At 31.0% G+C, this 6,549-nt stretch overlaps 1 long non-coding RNA gene across 1 annotated transcript; it reads right to left on the bottom strand.

Annotated features, from left to right (window-relative positions):
• Positions 1 to 2,917: 2,917 nt before the first annotated feature.
• Positions 2,918 to 4,009, bottom strand: LOC138187179 (uncharacterized). The gene is made up of 3 exons (XR_011175119.1): positions 3,702 to 4,009; positions 3,370 to 3,437; positions 2,918 to 3,131 (listed from the first exon to the last, which is right to left on the bottom strand). It is a non-coding gene; the product is annotated as an uncharacterized LOC138187179 (long non-coding RNA).
• Between the last annotated feature and the right edge of the window lie 2,540 nt (positions 4,010 to 6,549).

The following is a 6,549-nucleotide window of genomic DNA, read 5'->3' as shown; positions in this document are numbered from 1 at the left end:
GATATTCAAATATTTCACTACATCTATTTCACTTTATATATAATGATATCATTCAAGAATAATAGTATTCCTCCGAAAAAATATTCATTGTTATTAAGCAAACATATCTTAGCAGTATTTTCAATTACAAACACTCTAGTAATAAAAGGAGCTGAAAAAGAAATGACTCTAAAAGCCAGAAGAGCCATCAAAGTATCCACTCAATAAAATCCCCGGAAACAAACCGTGAGTGGAATATTCATCCTATTCCGCAAACTTTAATTTACTGTATGTAATTATGAAATAGAAAATTCTCAAAATCAAATCGCGATGAGTGCTTCATCATATTTGCAATATTAACTAATTCACTATTCACTAATTCACTATATGAAAAAGAAGCTAGTTCAAATATTATACTATACTAGTACAAACTGTAATATTATAAAGTTAATAGAACGTTAATAATTTTAAATCTAATCTTAAATGAAGGAAAAATTTTAAAGAACACAAGGAAACTAATATGAAATTCGAGAAATTTATAATCAAAATTGTAAAAGAAAATCGCGATATCATAATTCGCAACTCTAAAACAGACGCGATTATCATTTTATCGCTACTCTAATTCAAACCGTAATTAATCTCTCACGACACTAATAAGAAAAACCGCGATCTACCCAATGTGACGATGGACCGACATATACATCGGCCAAAAAAGAAAAGAAAGAACTACTACTACTACTACTACAAATAGTAAAAGCGAGCATAGTGACAAAGTAGTAACGAGAATGACTTTCCATGCTCTGGATGATCCAGAGGATGGAGAGTCATTGGTAGTTGCCCTCTTGAACGGCAGTTTGCCGGGCCTCTTCGGCTCATAGCCTCTTCTTTCTTCGGGCGCAATGCCCGCTGAAACTTAAATCTAGGCTCGAGTCTTTCTAATCGCAAAATAAAAAATAACTTATAAAGGTAAAATAAAAAGATAAATCGCGGATGCTATTCCCAGTACACACGGACGACCAACGATCATAGCGACCTCTGTCCATTCGCATGTGCAAGCTCGAGCAATAAACGTTCGTTTCGGAACCCACTGCGCGACCACGACCGCGATATTCGAAAAATCGATAGGCAAGGCTCAAGACAAATGGTATGCTCCATTCGTGATGCCAGCTTCACCGTCAATTCTTCAAATCAAATTTCCTGAAACAGGTTGGACACGCGAAAACGCGCCTACCCGACGAAAGACTGTGCCAACCTGCCCGGCCCTACCTACTTATAGTTAACACTCATACCAGAAAATATGCTACCTATCCTACCCGGAAACCTCTATTTAAAACTGAAAAAATGGCAAAACAAGCATACCAACACATTCACTCCACGGTTCTCACACATAACCCGGGCGCAAAGGCCTACACTAGAGAGACGTCCCGGGACGCCTCCGACACCCGAGTTTGGCATACAACTTTCACACTCTAAAGTACGTACCATTTCCCTGAAATCGACTGACGATGGCTAGCGACCATTGCGTAAAAATATTCTGTATATTTCAACTTTAATTATCCAAATATATTTAAATTTCAATTTTAATTAAATACCCATAATCGCATATGATCATGTATATGTATATCATATAAAGAAATAATTTGACTAGAATAGATCGTTGTATTGTAATCAATGTAATTATCATTGCAGTTTAATACTGAGATTAGTATTATTACTATTTATAATCCACAATATCTATTTATTAACAGTTATTTTCAATGGTAATTGGATTCATATTTCCGAATCCATAACTATTTCAATATTATAATAAATAGCAAAAACGACGCAATTCCACGGCCTAACCACATACACACACAGTGGAAAATACGTCGTGCACGATTCGCTAACGCAACGTCAGTCGCTGAAAAAATTGTTAAGCTTATAGACTACTCATCATGCCCATTGCCTTCCTCCCACCCAAGAAGCACCTGGGCACGTGAGTGAGATTCTGACAATGAACATGGAAGGGGTTAAACCTGAAAATCCTATGCTAAAAATATGATTAGCCTATCTATTATATTTTGTATCTAACGGGCTAATATTCTTTGATTTTACAATCCAATTTCATTTCAAATTTTAATAATTTTATACTTTATTTTACTTTATTATTTTAATGAACAATTAAACTATTAAGCTAGAATGAAGGAAATTAATGAAGAATACAGATATTTATTAAATATAAACTAAGATTCAAAGCAAGTAATATTTATATCAATAAATAACAATGGACTCTAAATGAACTTTATTACTCGAAATATCCTCAGGCGATATCTTTATCAAAACACATCTTTGAAAACACAAAGAAACGTTCAAAACTTGTTTTGATTCTGATATCAGCCTGTCGCGAAATGTTTTCTTGCACGTGAAATTTGATAACATCCGTCATAACGGACAGACAAAGTTATACTATAACATATACTTTCATATTTCATATTCCGAATTTTACTGAAATTATACTGTGTATACTCAAATGATAAAACTGCTCTATACCATAGTAAAGTAAAACATTAAAATAAACATCATTTATAGTCTTTATCAGCATTGTAATAACTTTAATCATACTTGAATTTCCATATTAACGAAGTCTAAGGGTATCAGACTTTTCCACTACAAAATACATTGATTTTATAAATAATTATAATGAATATATTGTGAAATCTTCAATCATATGCACATATATATACTAATTATATCTCATAACATAATATATTATTATATTATTATCAACATTATGTTACTTATGCAAAATACTTTATATTGCAGTATGTAAATATCATACTTATATATATTATATATATTATCAACATTTAAAAACGCGGTGTACAAGAAAACCTATCCTGAACTAACAAATAAAATATAGACAAATAATGTTACTACTCACGGGTATAAATACCCGCGGTCACTATGCTCGTCAAAAATTCTACGTATACAACCAATCACCCGTATCGATTCGGACCATTCATCCTTCGACATGATTGAATGACCGGAGGAACACAAATACATGCGACTCACGATTAGATGTGAAGAATTTTGTCTTCGATGTTGTTCTGATCCAAGGGAGTTCGTCATCAAGCCATCATCAAATTGGAATCGTCGAATTCAATGGAAGAAAACTGTAACAAAGCATAGAATATTTTAATTTACTCGCAATGACAGTGTTAATTACTTTAAAAATTTGAAATGATAAAAGACTAATTTCTACTAAATAAACATTTTTTCTAATAATATTCAATTTAGGAATGAAAAATTTACAAATTGTCAAATTTCCATTTTTTATTTTTTAATTAATAATAATTATCATGAAATATAAAAAATCGGCTTAAATAAAGTACAAAATAGATAGTTGCTTACATTTTTGGCTTTTGAAACACCACTAGGTATTTTCCAGGGAACAGGAAGAAGGGGAAGAAGTGGCATACCTTTGACAAAATATGAATTATTATAATTTATTTTGAGAAATACAGCGGTGGTTGATCAAAAAATTTAACATAATAAAATATGAAACTCTATGAAGATTTAACTTTAATAGCAAAAGAAATTAAAATTCTAATAAACTATAATTAGAGTAAAAATTAAAATTCTAATATAAAAATTTAAAACCAGATTTTAGTTTTTAATTAATAATAATTGCAGCGAAATATAAGGAATAAAATTAATAAAATACAATGTGCAAAGATTCTTACATGTATAAATTTGAAACACCGCTACATCCTTCCCAAAGAAGAGGAAAAATGATGGATGTTATGAAAAACCTGTAACAAAACATGTTAAATATTATAAGTTGCTCTTAAAAACGTACTTGTGATTGTTAGAAAACTTAAAACAATGCAAAATAAAACTCTATTTAAACATGAAATTTTAATAATAAAAAAATTTGAAATTCTAATAAAGTTTAATTATTATATAAAAAGTGGAATTTTAACACAATAATGACAGACTTAGAAATTGAGGCTCTACCAATTTCTGAACGATATCAAACATTTTTATTGTGTATTTCAATAGCAAAATTTTAAGATTTTAGTTCGATAAATAAATTAAAATGCAATGTACGAAAAACTTACATTCTTGAGCTCCAGGAAAGGCTTTATCCTCTTGCGAGACCTGCGAGTCTACTACCGAAAACGAATGTTTAACAAAAAGAAAAAAAAAAGAATAATAGACTATTGACGCGTCCGTTTAAGTCAAATGACAATCGGCGAACACACTGACTCTAATTTCGCGTCTGATTATTACAATTAAATTTAATGAAAGTTGCTATATTCTAAGTGAATATTAAATGTAATTTAACGCACCAAGCACTGACTCTACCAACCGCATTGCGCACGGTTACAAAAATATTCTGAAAGAAAAACCTTATAAGAGTTAAGGGATAGGGAGTCGAGTGTTTGTTTACGAAAATACTGCTTTTTTAGAACTACGAATTAATTATTATTTATTTACAATAGGTAGAATCATATATCATATCAAGGAACGAAAATATACATAGAAATATCATACCAAGAATACGAAAGAAAATATATCGTTAGTTTATTTAAAATATTTTTCAAAGTATTTTTTATTATTGTCAAATGTGTATATATATGAATATTTCACGATACGATTGATTTATAAAAATTACCCGCCAAATTGAATGTCCGCCATTACAGCTTCAAATATTTTATGTATTACGTGACTTCCTTCTAATGCAACATGGCGCACTTCTTCTAACCGTTAAACAAAGCTGCGCAATATGAAAAAAATGCGATGCGCAGAACCTGTTCAAACTTGTCTCTGATAGCGTACTTTCTCGAATGTAATGGAAGTCAATATTATATTACAGACAATTTACAAACAAACAAAACAAACAAAATTATGTTAATATCACAAAATATTTATAATAAATGGAATTAATCGCATAGTGAATAAATATTACGAATTACTTAACTAAAAAAGGGAAACAAACATATAAATACGTTTGCTTTCCTTAAAATAAATGAAATATTACCTCATTTCAACGAAAAGTTATCAAATTTATCGTTAATCACCATGGCGTCCTTTTGACTTTCATCCCGTCCTTTCGAATTTCGCAGCACCTCTCTAATACTTTCAAGCTTCCCTCGGAATCAAATAATTGCAATCTGCGCAAACAAAGAACAAAATATTAATACAAATGTATAAAAAGAGCAAATTACTTGAAAATGGAACAATGAACAAAGTCAAATTGTCTTTCGAAAACTTATTAGACGAGCTACCGGCAAATGGGGCAACCAAGAAAACGATAAAAAAAAGAAGGTAACTAAATAATAGATTATAATGAAGTATTAAAGAAAAATGTACAATAAAGTGAAAATAACGATAGCGTGAATTTGAACTTGGTAGAAAAATGTCTATGAATGTACCAAAGATATTTGTCGCGAAGTGACACGAATAAATGTACGTCTAATCTCTCTGATTGTCCATACTTAACTGACTCCCGCACCGCGATTTATCCCGCAAATTTCGGCTGGCAAGGAGTGGGGGAGTTAGATGGCTAGTTAGGTGCGTATGCACGAATAGGATTCGTCAAATTCCTGAAAAACCTATGTGCAAGGATATCTTTTCAGCAATAAACATATTATGTCTCAAAAGAAAAAAAAAAGAAAATAATATATTAGATTGAACACTGAGATGCACGTAGAAACTGATTAGTAGATAGAAAGCTGAAGAAAGATAATTTTTCATTCAAAATAAAATTATATCTGGGCCGAAGGAACTGTGATTAACTTATACCTTGTACATACATATGTATACAGAAGAGCCTATATATACATATTTATTATTCTTTTATTTATATTTCATTCATATGACAACTTTTATCAATTATATGTATGTTAATTATACTTACTGTTATTATTCATAATTGCTTGACTCTGCTCCCAGTTCCTTCCAATTTCCAATATGACAGCGCGTAAAATGATGTAACTTCATATTTTAGTTCGTACAGCTGCCACTAGGGCAATGTTGGTGTAGGATCGTATCATATTCTAACAGTACCTGGATCCTGTTTGGGTTTTCGTGTATTTCGATATCCGTTTATAAAGAAATAATATGACACATCATTATATTGTGTTAACATATTGTTGCTTTACTTCTAGTGGTTTTACCAATTTTGGTAGTTGGATTAAATATAATGCCTAATCTCACTGTTCCATTGTGGAGGGCATAGCAAAGCTGATTTCTTACAAAATTAATGTTTGACAACATGAAACACGAAATTCTATGAAGTAACAGGTCTATTCTGCATTGCATTTGTGCTATTGGCATTCTTTGATGTGATTCGTATCACTGGAAGTGCTGAGACTGAGATATAATTTTACATTAAATCGGTAACGTTGTAAATGATATAAAAATATTAAGAAACTAACAGTTAGAGTTCTTGAATCATATATATGTATATATCACAAAACTACACTGGATGTGAAATTTATTTGAAAGGCCTATTAACCATTATTAATAAGGATTTTCTGAATTTCGGACAATTTATATGTACAACTTACCCACAAAGCTGCGCTT

This window comes from Bombus flavifrons, chromosome 14 (assembly GCF_040668555.2).
Source record: "Bombus flavifrons isolate JBK064 chromosome 14, iyBomFlav1_principal, whole genome shotgun sequence".
Lineage (NCBI taxonomy): Eukaryota > Metazoa > Arthropoda > Insecta > Hymenoptera > Apidae > Bombus > Bombus flavifrons.
Note: the sequence above shows the minus strand (reverse complement) of the source record. Positions and strands in the feature narration are given on the sequence as shown.